General features: G+C 34.1%; 1 long non-coding RNA gene across 7 annotated transcripts; it reads right to left on the minus strand.

Annotated features, from left to right (window-relative positions):
* Nucleotides 1-6,517: 6,517 nt before the first annotated feature.
* Nucleotides 6,518-14,539, minus strand: LOC149786951 (uncharacterized). Of its 7 annotated transcripts, XR_016425045.1 has the most exons (7): nt 14,298-14,539; nt 11,440-11,592; nt 10,266-10,388; nt 9,694-9,708; nt 8,977-9,071; nt 7,852-7,937; nt 6,518-7,244 (listed from the first exon to the last, which is right to left on the minus strand). It is a non-coding gene; the product is annotated as an uncharacterized LOC149786951 (long non-coding RNA). The 7 variants fall into 7 exon arrangements; XR_016425044.1 differs by lacking the exon at nt 7,852-7,937; XR_016425043.1 differs by having other exon boundaries at nt 6,518-7,937.
* Between the last annotated feature and the right edge of the window lie 678 nt (nt 14,540-15,217).

Genomic DNA, 15,217 nt, shown 5'->3' on the forward strand with positions numbered 1-15,217 from the left:
GCAGACACACACCAACGGCATATATTTAATCCACGCAGAAACGATCAAGGATTAATAATATTAATGTGTTTCATAAAACAGTCAACCGACACTGAATGTCTGGCTACATCAAAGAAATAAGCTGCGTAACTTGAAAAAGTTTGACTAGTGTCCGCTAAAATTTAAACGCCGACTGAACCCAGTCGAACTGGTGGCGTATTAGACAAATTATTATCGACGTTTCACCCCCACCCACATGTGTCAGTAGACCCACACACACAAACACACACACACAAAATAAGCAAGCGTATGCATTTGGGTTAAACCCTCCTCCATGCTTACGTACTAAATGGACACCCCTTAGGTCCAATCAAGGTCGCCTCTGATCATAAAAACTTACTTGATTGTGAAATGCTGTCGCTGAAACTCAAATATTCGTGAGATGGTTTGTAATCCGTATAAGCCATTTTTTTTCCGTTAATCCGCTTTGACTTGCAGAAGAATGTTACAGACGACTAAATATCTCTTGGCCAGTCTCGAAGTCTTCTTATCTGGGTTTGGTTAGGTTTCACGTATAATACAGGTAACAAGCCGAACTTTTTGTTCTTAACATCTCGGATTTAATCGGAAATGATTTCTTCATATGTTATCACATTAATAAATTACACACCACAACAATGGAATCTATGTTACTGACCTTAATGCGAGTAACTGTTTAAAGTCAGTGTTATAAAACTATCATCCGGCGACCCCTATCAACAAATGGAACTTTCCAGAGGGTTACAGTCCAGCAAACTCGTGTATACGCTGTCCTACAAAGTAATAATATTTAAAGGAAGTCAAACATTCAGCCGACCCAATTGTGTCCGACACAAAGGCGCTGAATACACGAGTATTGTTTTTGTCGGTGTCCTCGTCATGAAGCAGTTAACAAGTAAAACACATCAAACGTGGGGTCACTCCGCACTTATAGTGTGATTTTTTATTATAAAAAAATTATGTACGTTAACCCTGTTGCTCCCACATTTATGACCTCTGACACAAATAAAACCTACTTCTGGTTAAAATAATAATAATAATAATAATAATAATAATAATGATAATAAGAGAACTCACAACCTACTAAAGTACTTTCAACCTCAGAAAGCCGAATACTCACGAACATTTACGAGCAAATAATTATGAACACGATTTACTGACCTGAAAATAAATTCTAAACTCAGGATAGAGTGGTTATATCATTCTCCGTAAGGAAGATGGCACGCCAAAACGAAACTGACCGCTCTTGTGATTAATCTGAATTATTTAAATATGTATAAAACTAAACTCATAAAAAGACAAACTAAATAATCCACACATTTTAATGTAAAAACATTTATAAATCAAATAAATATCATAATTAAAATGCATAATTTCCTTTTCATAGATTCAATAAATAAAAAATAAAAAAGTTCCTTTCAGGACGAATAACATAATTTATTTACCTTTCATGCTACTTGAAAGTGATATACTCACACAAACCTAATAACGAAATTAATTAAATTACGTTTATCTTAACCGCATTTGCGTAGAAATGTTACTATTATGATATATTGCAAATTGCATTGATAGGTACGTTTTGACCTTGGTACCTTTCGCCGGTCAAGGTAGCTTTAGACTGGTACCTGGTCGTTCCGTACCCAAGTCGTTTCGTACCCAGTGGAAATTGGTCGTTTCGTACCCAAGGTGCTGGTCGTTTCGTACCCGAGGTGCTTGTCCTTTCGCATCAATTAATTTACAAGTGTACAAGTATTTTCATATTTACAGCTCCCTTTTCCTAACTTAAACAAAGCATATCCGGGCAAAAAATTTACCAAACACAGATAATTACAGTAATTGTATTGTTTTCATTGTATAATAGCATCTATATACAAAACGGAATTATAAAAATATTCACATTGCCAGTATGAAAAAAAATAAACGTTGGCCAGGTTTAAATAACTGGATAAGTCCATTATTTTTTTATAGTTCCAATTAACAATTACTTGTCATATTTCTTGGTATTATTTAGTAATGACTAACGTGTCCGATAAATTACAAATGGTTATCCCCTCAAAACAACTATACATTTGGCGATCTTTGATAATGGGGCTGAATGCAGATACAGTAGTGTCGTTTGTGTAACTTTCTCTTCTCCAAGACCCAATACTGGTGTTAATTTCAATTTTTGTCGCCTGCTTTTAAAGGGGCACGAAACGACCAGCACCATGGGTACGAAGCGACCATTGTTTTGGGTACGAAACGACTAATTTGGGTACGAATCGACTTGGGTACGGAACGACCATGAGCCCTTTAGACTTGGGTACGTTTTGAGTGTAAATTCTCTGGCTTTAGAGCCGGCCTTTATGTATTGGAAAACTTTACGAGGTGATTCCTTTACACTCATTGGTCATAGGATGGACCATGTGTAAACCGCTTCATCAATTTATTTCAGGTTAAATCTCTACAGTCCAACCTGCAACGAATCTGAATTCAATGTGATCAGAAAGATATATTCCGGAGAAAAACCAGTCAGGTGTGAAGTTCGTAATAAAATGTGCTCCAAAAGTTCAGACCTGAAGGAGCACCTACAGGTACACGCAGCTGAAACGACATTCTTGTCTGAAGTTTTTAATTAAATCATTTCTGGCTTAAAAGGGCACAAGAGATTACGTGGTTATGAAAAGCCATTCAGTGTGAAGTTTGTGATGTAACGTTCCACAATGATATTCCATATGAGGGTAACTACTGGTGTGAAGTATGTACTAAAATGTTTAGTAGGAGCTCAGATTTGAATGCCTGCATGTAGATACATACTGGAGTAAACAACATTCATTTGTGAATTTTGTGATAAACTGTTTAGAGATAAATGACACATTCAAGAAGTAGATGAGAACAAATTTTTGAGGAAAACCATTCAAATGTGATGTTCGTGATAAAATGTTTAGTGCAAGTGATGAGTTCTGGGTGCACTTCAAGATACATACTGGAGAAAAAAACATTAAATTGAGAAGTTTGCAATAAACTGTTTAGTAGGCATTACAAGTTGAAGGAACACACGAGGTTACATATTGGGGAAAGATCATTCAAATGTGAAGTTTGCTATGAAATGTGCAGCTATTGTTTTAATGTGAAAGAGCACAGGAGGGTACATACTGGAGACAAAACATTCTTCCAGTGTGAAGTTTATGACAAAATGTTTAGCCACAGTTTTAGCATCAATGCTCACAAGAGGTTACATACTTGAGAAACAACATTCAAGTGTGAAACTTGCAATAAAATTTTCAGCGAGGTTACAACCTTGAACAGGCACATGTGGATACATACTGGAGAAAAACCATTTTAAGTGTAAAGTTTGTAATATAATGTTTAGCCAGAGTTCTAGTCTAAATATACATGTGAAAATGCTTACTTGAGAAAAAACATTTATATGCAGTGTTTATGATAAAATGTTTAGATAGAGTTGTGATTCGATGAAACACATGGAGGTACATACTGGAGAGAAACCATTCAAGTGTGAAGTTTAGTAGAATTGATCCATAGAAGAAGACCACAATGACACATGCAAGTAAAACAAACAAAGATGCGTATGATACAATCGTGATAAAATGTTTGAGCAGTGTCCTTGCATGGTCCTCATGAAATATCTAACATGCAGCATGGATGACAAAAGTACCCCCCATGAATAAAGTCGACCTTTTGAACACATATTAAGTTGTGTAGCCAGTCCTAGAAATGATTACTGGATGCACTATGGAGTTGGTTTTCACGGTTTTCAAAATTCATTTGAGAATATGGCTGGAGTAGAAATTGTGTATATGAAAATAATTACTAGAACTACAAAGAGACACTGTACAATAGAACAACATCAATCTCTAGTTTTATATGCCTGTTTTGATCATTAAATCATGAATGTAGTCCACCTTGACTTCATATCAGCAGAACAGAAACTATGCAATGTTATTATAATATATATATATATATATGCAGACACACACACACACACACACACACACATATGCATGTACACACGCACCTGAGCATCCATTCAAGTTTCTTTCCCATTTTATAACTTTTTAACTTTAACTTTTAACTTTTTATTTTCTTTTCCATTTGATACTTTTTGTAGACTCTGTGAAGTGAAACAATGCTTTATGTTGGGGCATGTTACTATGCCACAAGTATTAAATCAAATTCAGCATTTTTGTCAAAACTAGACAGCAGTAGTTGCTACACAGTTTAACAGCACATCAGCACAACCCTGGTTTAACAGTGGGAAATTTAGGTGTCCTCGGAAATATAAGAAAGAAATCGTAATGGGTTATATCATTAAAATACAAAGTCTATTGTTTGTAATGGGTATCATTAAAATACAAAGTCTATTGTCTGTAATGGGTAATATCATTAAAATACAAAGTCTGTTGTTTGTAATGGGTAATATCATTAAAATACAAAGTCTATTGTTTGTAATGGGCAATATCATTAAAATACAAAGTCTATTGTTTGTAATGGGTAATATCATTAAAATACAAAGTCTATTGTTTGTAATGGGTAATATCATTAAAATACAAGTCTGTTGTTTGTAATGGGTAATATCATTAAAATACAAAGTCTGTTGTTTGTAATGGGTAATATCATTAAAATACAAAGTCTATTGTTTGTAATGGGTAATATCATTAAAATACAAAGCTTATTGTTTGTTCCATTTAAGCTTTACTCTTGAAAGGCAAAGTCCAAGACTTTCGCATTTGTAACATCATCCAGAATAATGAATAGATGCATATCCTTGTACATTGTATTTTGACAATTGGAATTTAAATGTGACCCATTTCTAATGCATGGAAAATCCAGTGTGTACAATGATTTGATCCAGAACATTAGTCTTAATTACTCATGGTATTCCAGCATAATTTCATATTGAGTTTGTGTTCTCCATTGCAAATTTACTGTACATGCCCATGATCAACATTTGCTAGACTGCTGTTTACTTTTTATTGGCCAATAATATACCAGTTTAAAATCATTATGAACATGGCAGAGCTAACATTTCAGTGATGTTACACATAATTTAATCAAGGTCAGTTTATGACTTGATTGCATTAATATTTCATCTGATATCAGCATTTGTGTGATTGTCCATTAAATTATAAGCAATTAGACCAAACTGGAATATATGAAGGATCATAAAGTCAGTTGTCAAAGTAAAGTCGATGAATTTTTCAATCCCAAGCTGGTTTCCAATGCTGAATATAACGTTGAGTTATGGTAATGAATGGCATATCTTATTTTTTATTTATGAGGGTGAACAATGGAATTAGACTGGTGATTTTGTAACTTTGTTATCAGCTGTTAATTTCTTGTTTTAACTTTGCTAAATCACCTTCTTGGGGGATTAATTTGTCTAGTGCTAATAGATGCACTTTAAATGGGTCATGCAAATATTTGAATAGTTCATGATCCATTTCTAAAATAAAACCAAAGATTGTCAATTTGTTTGTTACTTTTCTATGTTCTTCATTTGTGCTCCTAATCCCTTTTAGCATGTATTGGCACATTACCCACCATGTAATAATTACAATAAAAAAGATATTAAAGGATTCAGACAGAGGCCTTTGAAACTCTATCACCATTGTAAGAGAATATCAGAAAATATGAGAAAAATACAAATTTTATAGGACTTCGTATTGTGATGCACTCAATTCGGAACATCTGTGACCCTCATCCTGGTTCTACTTTTATGTCAGTTTTTTTATAATTATATTTACTAAACAAATTATTCAGCCTTGCTATAACATTTGAAGCATAATCATATGGATTGTTGTTTTCAGTGTATGACTTGGATATATTCAAATTGTTATTCACTGAATTGCAATGTTTAATAATATTTTTTGAGATGAACATTTATTTGGAATTATAGTAAATTCAGACAAGGACACATTTGGATTATATTAGTGGGATACATCAAAAGACTGGTAGTACATAGTTACACTACAGGTTACTGGCACATTATCATATTCGAGATGACAGGCACACCGATGTATTTAAAGCTGGAACTTGTTTGGAATACCACTAAAATTCAGTTGAAACTTTATACATTTGGACTTGTGATAAATCTCTTAGGAATATTTGAGATTTAATTCACAATACATTAAGTCATTGTTTTATAATTACATTGTATTATATGTAGGAAAATAAATTATTTGTTGAATTTTACAAAACTTGTTGGTTTTGTCTCTTTTCTGTTACTTAGTTTAAAACCATAGAATCGTAACATTATCTTCATAGTAATTATGCTAGGGTTCTGTGTATTTGCCAAAGATATATGTACTTCCAATCACAGTACCTATTCCATCAAGTGAAAGTCTTTCAACATAACAAAAATGTAAACTGACTTGAAAGATTCAAATCACAGAAGGAATGATACAGGAACAACGGACAAATTGGATGGATAGATTGCCCGGTCGCTCTTTTTCTTAAAGAACGCAGTATGTGGTCATGAAACATAACCAGAAGAGAAACATTTAAAGTTCAATTTTAGTTATTTATTTCACGGTTGTGTGCATATAACAATGGTGTACAATGAAACTGAAGAATATAAGCACTTATGTTCGACCCATCAGTCGAAAGTGAGATATAAATAAATATACAGAGAGAGAGAGAAAGTGAGGGAGATACAGAGAGAGGGGGAAGGGAGATACAGATAAGACAGAGAGATGGGATTGGTGGTTTTTCAAATGTGTTCATATTTAGCTTGTAATACATTAAAACATAATGCAATCTAAGTAAAATATCCACACAAAAATAAAAACGATTGATGACTGAAGGAGGGTTACATGCATATAGCAATGGTGTACAAACAGACTGATGAATATAAGCACTTACATGCGATCGTGAGTGAGAGACAAGAGATGCAAAAAGGAGGGGGGAAGAAAGATGGGACTAATCGTTTTTTCAAATATGTTCATATTTCGCTAGAAATACATTAAAACATGATGAAATCTAACTCAAACATCCACACAAAAACTATGATTGATGACTGAAGGAGGGAATGTGAAATCATGATTTAATAATCAGTCATAATGCCTTCTTCTCCACCAGTCTGTGCATTACAACAATTCTTTATCAAGCAGGTAAAATACAATTGGACGGAATAAATCCACCTATTTTCTTCCTCATGATCCTTGACCTCCTCCGTCCATACACCATTCCCATGGAGTTGGGAGGTGTCAGCTGCTCCACCAAGTCACCTAGGGATAGATAGATGGATGGACACCGTAACACACAGTGAACCCAGCATAATAGCGACATCAACATATGCAAATGCAAAAAATTGACAACATTGCTACTTCCCATCAGAGGCGTAGCTGGGGGGGGGGGGCAGGGGGTACATATGTCCCGGGGCGCCAAGGTACAGGGGCGCCAAAATGAGGCTTACAACGTTACATTATAATAAGTAAACAAGGGTAATATTCAAAAATGTGATTAAACGGGGAGGGGGCTGAGGCGCCAATTATATAGTTCGTCCCCGGGCGCAAAATATCATAGCTACGCCTCTGCTTCCCATTGGCGAAAAGATTTTCAGAGAATATAGTTCGGCAACATTTTCAAAGCTTCTACTAGCTGAAATGTTAGGATTCAAGTTGATGTATGTGTTGCTGCAGAATGTGCAATGATAATAAATTTGATAATATAAACGACAGTTAGGGATACCTTAAAATAACTGACCCTTATGGGAAGTACTGTATAATCTACTATAACCGATCTTCTTCAGGAAATATTGATTTTGAAATATTGTTTTAAGGAAAAGTAAAAGAAGAAGTAAAAATTAAAATAGGAAAATGTTAATATCTTCACCAGGTTTGATATCCATTTCCAGACATTCAATATTTTATGCTCATTAATAGACACGGCCTTTACACATCGATTCAGTCTTCTCTCACCTAAAAACAAATGGTTGAGTCAATGAAGAAAGGTAACAGATTGTAAAGTACATTGGACGTATCTATAACATAGGGTGTTGTTCATTTATTATTTGGATTGGATGTTTTCAATAGAAAGAAGTAACCTTAACAGAAATATCTAAACTTGAACGTATTTATGCATCGTTATTGATACTTCTTTTGTTCATATACAAACAAAGCACAATCACATGTTCGAGGAGTAGGAGCTCAAATTTCCATATACTAAACAATCCCGTGTTCAAGGTATAAGATGTCCAAGTCCCATGATAGAAACAATCCCGTGCTCGAGGATTAAGATCGATGAACTTTTGAAATACTTTACAGACCTTATTTAATTGGGGCCCTGAGTGGCCAAGTGGTTTTCGTTTTTTTCCGCAGAAGAAGTTGTAGAAATGGTCCAAGGTCATATACGCTAAATATAGACATTTGACCTTTCAACCATGAATACATTCGGATGCAATAATGTCGGCTTTTTACATATTAAAGCGGAAGAAGTACCGGGTGTAATGAGGTTGACGTTTTGAGAAAACGTTAATCTTGATCGCCAGTGCCCTCTAGCGGCGTCCCCTGTTGCTAATAAGAGACATTTATGAATGAATGTGATAAACACCAACGCTGCTGTGTTATGGAGCAGATCAAATGCAACACACAAGCCTGTTTGCCTGAATTGCAATTTCCAGCAAAAGTCACAATCAGATTTTATCAAGGTTAAGTTTTCCAAGCCATCGCCGACATTGTTACATATAATCATCCCTGAGCATAATCGAAACACCTATGACATCTATGTAACTCCGCAGTATGCAGGGATCCGGAAATTCATCCACAACAACGACTGCGCCAATATGCTAATGATGTTTAACGGACACACGCATTAACAACATCTATAACACTCTGGCGCATGAATCAAAGTCGTTTCCAACACTTCTTCGCATATACACTGGCGATCTCAAACTTATTTTTCGCCATAAATTAATCTGATGTACGCGTTGCAAACTTCAGTGCTGCTGATAATACCTACGTGAGAAATCAGCAATGTTGTTACTTAGCTTGGCATGATAAAGGATATCCTTGGCGATGTTACTTCCCTGTTGGGTGTCGTCCTCGATTTCACTGCTGAAATACAATGGCACACAACCATATATTGGTGTTATTGAGATCTGTAGAGAATATATATATATATATATATATATATATATATATATAGATATAGATATCCACGTGTTATTCACGTTGTCATACACACCTGGTCGAGAAAAGCGAGTGACAAGAATTTTAATTAACAGATCAAAAGAGAAAAGAGAATTGCGTTTACAGAATCAAGATGATGTTCATGTCGTGATTAATATCAAATATAGGAAACATTCACCATGAAGTAAGCGTTTGTTAATGAACCACCCACTGGTCATTTTTTTGTGTGGTCAGCTTTTATATAGCAAATCAAGTATGTAATTATAATATCACTATAAAACGTATCATCTCATGTATGATCTTCAACACAATTTCTAGCAAAATTCACAATCAGATTCTATCACGGTTAAGGCAGTTCATAGCAGAAATCCAGTTCAAGGTAAAAAGCATATCACTGGCTTGGCTTTTGATAAGCGCGTACCATAAAACAACTACTGCAGAAGCTAAGTCTGTCCATCAAAGTCACTCTCTTGTGCACTTAGATCAGAATGAGATTGAAGCTATTGTTTCTTTCAGCATGACTAACCGATTAATCTTAATCTCTTACCATGCAAACTGAGACCTGCAAAAAGAAAAGAAACCAGTGATATTGATGTACTTTTAACATTCAGTGAAAACATAAGACTTTCAGAGGAGAAACTGTATGTGCATTGTCAAATGCATGAAGCTGCCACTTAATTTTAAGCTTTTCCCCCTTTGTTAACTGAACCTAGACATTTCAGGATATATACATAACACTGAAACATTTTCTATTATCACCCAAGTGTGAGATATGAATCTCTTATGTCAACTTCAGAGTGGGATCACGAAGGTAGAAACTATGTCAGAGTGCTAAAACTTTCATTCTTTTCACCAAAATATAGCAAGTAATATGCCATATGCATCATTATTTCTAAGACCGTTCAACTGGTGACATTCAATATTCACAACAGTATGTTTATGTATGATTCCTTTGAATTCTATCTGCTCCTGTGGAGTTAAATTACTTCAAAGAATACATGTTGACATGCTATGCAATTGTTTCGGTGTGTCTGTATTGAAATGTGAATATTATTCATAAAAACAGGGGTGCAAAACCTTGACAGCTACAGAAAATGCAAAACAATAGATTATGCTTACCATTTTGTTCCCATATTTAGTAAGTTAAGTCCAAAATATGCTACTTTGTCATGATGTAAACAGTTCTCACATGGAGGTACAAAACACAGTTCCCTCCCTCTCCAAAGAGCATTACGTACAACACTAAGTGATATATGGAAAAAGGAAGGAGATATAATAAAGTTAATGCATACAAATTATTTAAATAAACACAAAGATACCAAAAAGTATAACAGATGTGGCTGACTGCACCATCAAAAAATTATCAATTTTCCTTAATTAAGAATTTGGCTAAAAATGGTTTATGTCAAAAATTGTGTACATATCACATATTTAGGCATGATCTAGTACAATGGCATAAAGGAAAACTTTTTGTGCACAAAACTAAAAATGGTATTATGCTTTTGAAAAAGTTACCTCTTTGCGGCAAAAAGCACTGCATTATTTACATTGTGAATTATGACTGACTGCATTTCTTGAAAGATTTCAAATTGTTTGCAACCTACAATGCTTTTGGTCTTTGTTTACCACCATAGCATCAGTACAAAATCAAAATTCCTTTACAATGTTTCATGAATGTCAAGAAGAGATCTGGAAGTTATAAATTTTAGGAGGGAATAACAGAAATGCTATGTTAGGTGTCAGTGACAGAAGTGAAAAGTTTCTCTAAACTCTTCTTGCAACCTTAAAGAAATAACACATTTAAGTAAATCATGTGCTTTAGAAGTACTCTTAGACTGATATAAAAGAAGCGGTTCCTAACTTTTCATTATCATTCTGGAGATGCTAATAGCAACATCAGTGTTGTGTCAGTGTATATTGTTGGGGGGGGGGGTAATCGCAACACAAGTCTAGCTAGTTTGGAAAAGTCAAAGTCTAATCAATTAACATTAGACAATGCTGAAATATTGATATACTGATGTGTGGGACCCTAAAACTTACAAAGTGACATATCAAATAAATTCATTGATACATAGCCAATTAAATTGACTATACATATACAAATTACTCAATACAATATTAACAGAGAAATTTCTTCTCAGACACCAATTTACTTACAACTGACTTTAATGTTTTCTGGAGTTTACAAAATCATAGTAAATAATAAGATAAGGTATAGAACAAATATTTAAAGTGGAAAATCCAGTTCAAGGTAAAAATCATTTCACTGGCTTGGCTTTTGGTAAGCACGTACCATAAAACAACTCCTGCAGAAGCAAAATCTGTCTGTCAAAGTCACTCTCTTGTGCACTTAGATCAGAATGAGTATCTGGATGAGATTGAAGCTATTGTTTCTTTCAGCATGACTAGCCGATTAGTCCTAATCTCCAACCATGCAAACTGAGACCTGCAAAAAGAAAAGAAACCAGTAATATTGATGTACTCTTAACATTCAGTGAAAACATAAAACTTTCAGAGGAGAAACTGTATGTGCATTGTCAAATGCATGAAGCTGCCACTTAATTTTAAGTTTTTTCCCCTTTGTTAACTGAACCGAGAAATTTCAAGATATATACATAACACTGAAACATTTTCTATTATCACCCAAGTGTGAGATATGAATCTCTTATGTCAACTTCAGAGTGGGATCATGAAGGTAGAAGTAACTATGTCAGTGTGCTAAAACTTTCATTCTTTTCACCAAAATATAGCAAGTAATATGCCATATGCATCATTATTTCTAAGACCGTTCAACTGGTGACATTCAATATTCACAACAGTATGTTTATATATGATTCCTTTGAATTCTATCTGCTCCTGTGGAGTTAAATTACTTTAAAGAATACATGTTGACATGCTATGCAATTGTTTCGGTGTGTCTGTATTGAAATGTGAATAGTATTCATAAAAATAGGGGTGCAAAACCTTGACAGCTACAGAAAATGCAAGACAATACATTATGGTTACCATTTTGTTCCCATATTTAGTAAGTTATGTCCAAAAAATGCTACTTTGTCATGATGTAAACAGTTCTCACATGGAGGTACAAAACACAATTACCTCCCTCTCCAAAGAGCATTACATACAACACTAAGTAATACATGGAAAAAGGAAGGAGATATAATAAAGCTAATTCATAAAAATTATTTAAATATACACAAAGAAACAGAAAAGTATAATAGATGTGGCTGACTGCACCATCAAAAACTGATCAATTTTCCTTAAGGGGGCAGGGTCCAGTTTTTATGTACAAATTTAATGCCGCTATCAGTGACCTAGTATAAAAAAATCATAAAAAATCAAATACACAAGTGAGGTCAAAAAAGTCCATATTTTTAGATACCTATATTAAAACAAAGCATAAGAATGGTATTCATTTGACCAGAGAAGTCAATGGCAGTTCATAGCAGAAGAAGTTTATGCACCCCAACCCCTATTTTATATATGCATTTTTCACATCTAAATGCCATTTTTGACAGCATGTAGTGCTCACAGTGCAAATGCAAGCCCTTTCCTGGATGAAAATTTTGAAAAACATTGTCTACTAAATAGTTTGATGCAATTCAGAAAAGTTGTCATCCAATCCGTTTTAGAGATACTCTAGTTGCCTTGAACCCACGTGTCTACTGCTATGGGAGGCTAGCTCTTCTTCCTAGCCAGCTATTGGTATTTCACTATCAACACACTGCAGAGCAACTATGGAAGGTGTACATGCCTGACATCAATTTCAAGAACAACACAAGCCCAAAACATCATTATTTCTAAGACCGTTCAACTGGTGACATTCAATATTCACAACAGTATGTTTATGTATGATTCCTTTGAATTCTATCTGCTCCTGTGGTGTTAAATTACTTTAAAGAATACATTCATAAAAATAGGGGTGCAAAACCTTGACAGCTACAGAAGATACAAGAGAATACATTATGGTTACCATTTTGTTCCCATATTTAGTAAGTTAAGTCCAAAATATGCTACTTTGTCATGATGTAAACAGTTCTCACATGGAGGTACAAAACACAGTTACCTCCCTCTCCAAAGAGCATTACATACAATACTAAGTGATATATGGAAAAAGGAAGGAGATATAATAAAGTTAATGCATACAAATTATTTAAATAAACACAAAGAAACCAAAAAGTATAACAGATGTGGCTGACTGCACCATCAAAAAATTATCAATTTTCCTTAATTAGGAATTTGGCTAAAAATGGTTTATGTCAAAAGTTGTGTACATATCACATATTTAGACAAGATCTAGTACAATAGTATAAAGGAAAACCTTTTGTGCACAAAACTAAATATGGTATTATGCTTTTGAAAAAGTTACCTCTTTGCGGCAAAAAGCACTGCATTATTTACATTGTGAATTATGACTGACTGCATTTCTTGAAAGATTTCAAATTGTTTGCAATCTACAATGCTTTTGGTCTTTGTTTACCACCATAGCATCAGTACAAAATCAAAATTCCTTTACAATGTTTCATGAATGTCAAGAAGAGATCTGGAAGTTATAAATTTTAGGAGGGAATAACAGAAATGCTATGTTAGGTGTCAGTGACAGAAGTGAAAAGTTTCTCTAAACTCTTCTAGCAAACTTAAAGAAATCACACATTTAAGTAAATCATGTGCTTTAGAAGTACTCTTAGACTGATATAAAAGAAGTGGTTCCTAACTTTTCATTATCATTCTGGAGATGCTAATAGCAACAGTGTTATGTCAGTGTATATTGTGTGTGTGTGTGTGTGTGGGGTAATCGCAACACAAGTCTAGCTAGTCTGGAAAAGTAAAAGTTTAATCTATTAACATTAGACAATGCTGAAATATTGATATACTGATGTGCTGGACCCTAAAACTTACAAAGAGTGACATATCAAATAAATTCATTGATACATAGCCAATTAAATTGACCATACATATACAAATTACTCAATACAATTTAAAAGAGAAATTTCTTCTCAGATACCAATTTACTTACAACTGACTTCTGTTTTCTGGAGTTCGTAAAATCATAGTAAATAATAAGATAAGGTATAGAACAAATATTTAAAGTGGAAAATCCAGTTCAAGGTAAAAATCATTTCACCGGCTTGGCTTTTGATAAGCACGTACCATAAAACAACTCCTGCAGAAGCAAAATCTGTCTGTCAAAGTCACTCTCTTGTGCACTTAGATCAGAATGAGTATCTGGATGAGATTGAAGCTATTGTTTCTTTCAGAATGACTAACCGATTAATCCTAATCTCTTACCATGCAAACTGACACCTGCAGAAAGAAAAGAAGCAAGTGATATTGATGTACTTTTAACATTCAGTGAAAACAATAAGACTATCAGAGGAGAAACTGTATGTGCATTGTCAAATGCATGAAGCTGCCACTTAATTTTAAGCTTTTCCCCCTTTGTTAACTGAACCTAGAAATTTCAAGATATATACATAACATTGAAACATTTTCTATTATCACCCAAGTGTGAGATATGAATCTCTTATGTCAACTTCACAGTGGGGTCATGAAGGTAGAATCTATGTCAGTGTGCTAAAACTTTCATTCTTTTCAACAAAATATAGCAAGTAATATGCCATATGCATCATTATTTCTAAGACCGTTCAACTGGTGACATTCAATATTCACAACAGTATGTTTATGTATGATTCCTCTGAATTCTATCTGCTCCTGTGGAGTTAAATTACTTTAAAGAATACATGTTGAAGCAGCTATGCAATTGTTTAGATGTGTCTGTATTGAAATGTGAATAGTATTCATAAAAATAGAGGTGCAAAACCTTGACAGCTACAGAAAGTGCAAGACAATACATTACGGTTACCATTTTGTTCCCATATTTAGTAAGTTATATCCAAAATATGCTGCTTTGTCATGATGTAAACAGTTCTCACATGGAGATACAAAACACAATTACCTCCCTCTCCAAAGAGCATCACATACAACACTAAGTAATATATGGAAAAAGGAAGGAGATATAATAAAGCTAATGCATAAAAATTATTTAAATATACACAAAGAAACAGAAAAGT

This window comes from Sinohyriopsis cumingii, chromosome 12 (assembly GCF_028554795.1).
Source record: "Sinohyriopsis cumingii isolate HCF-2022 chromosome 12, ASM2855479v2, whole genome shotgun sequence".
NCBI lineage: Eukaryota > Metazoa > Mollusca > Bivalvia > Unionida > Unionidae > Sinohyriopsis > Sinohyriopsis cumingii.